Raw genomic sequence first — 880 nt, 5'->3', positions numbered from 1 at the left:
TTACGTAACTCGCGTTACTTGTAATGTGTTACCCCCAACACTGTTGATTACAAACAAGAACAAGATTATATTGAATGACTACCTATTAATTGTACGTGTGTCTATAGGGCAAAGCCAGTCCAATTCAGAGCTCAAAACTGGAGAAGAAGTATCAAAACAACCGCCGTGGCTCAGTCAAGTTCACCGTCGACTCGACCCAGTATGAGATTAGCTTTAAAGGTTTGTTTTGTATTCTCCCACATCTGTTTCCTTTAAATACCTTTACAAAAACAGGAAAGGTCACATTCATTAACGTGTTTGTGTTTCCAGAAATGCGTCAGAGAAATTTATCTACAGGCCGTAAGAGGCGGGTTAGACGCCGCCCTAAATATGAACCATCTCCAAATGGAGGGTAAATATGAAGAGTTTACTGAACTGCTTCTTGTTTGCCTCTTTGCCTTATGAAAATCAAATCTAATTTAGGTTAATAAAAAGTGATATTCATAATGCCCACTTTTCACCATTTAGTCAATTCTATATAAATAAGGAGACTTAGGTCTCCTTCATAGTTTTTTTTTTTTCATTGAATATTTTTTCATTCAAAAATGACACATTACAGAAGCAAAATGATTTGTTAATGTCACATTTAGAAAATAAACAAAATAAATAAAATATTTGCATTATTGTTTAAAAGAAGTACACATAACCAACACTACTAACAGCGTATTGTGATCACTGAACAGATTACGTGGAATAACCTCCCAATTAAAAAACATGTTCAGCCCTTCAACAAATAAAACTCCAGAGTGGCAGTTTAAAGGGAAAGATCAGTGGTACACCTACAATAACACGGTAAAACATTTTTTCTTTTCTTTTTTTTAACAAATGCACAATGCTTTTT

General features: G+C 34.2%; 1 long non-coding RNA gene across 1 annotated transcript; it reads left to right on the top strand.

The window, feature by feature from the left end:
- The first annotated feature begins 79 nt into the window (after positions 1-79).
- On the top strand, positions 80-826 carry LOC107577155 (uncharacterized). The gene is made up of 3 exons (XR_001608167.1): positions 80-219; positions 310-391; positions 723-826. It is a non-coding gene; the product is annotated as an uncharacterized lncRNA (long non-coding RNA).
- The last annotated feature ends 54 nt before the right edge of the window (positions 827-880 follow it).

The sequence above is a fragment of the Sinocyclocheilus grahami genome, unplaced genomic scaffold, assembly GCF_001515645.1.
Source record: "Sinocyclocheilus grahami isolate Dianchi unplaced genomic scaffold, SAMN03320097.WGS_v1.1 scaffold5257.1, whole genome shotgun sequence".
Taxonomy (NCBI): domain Eukaryota; kingdom Metazoa; phylum Chordata; class Actinopteri; order Cypriniformes; family Cyprinidae; genus Sinocyclocheilus; species Sinocyclocheilus grahami.
The sequence above is the reverse complement of the archived record's forward strand: the minus strand, read 5'-3'. Positions and strand labels throughout refer to the sequence as shown.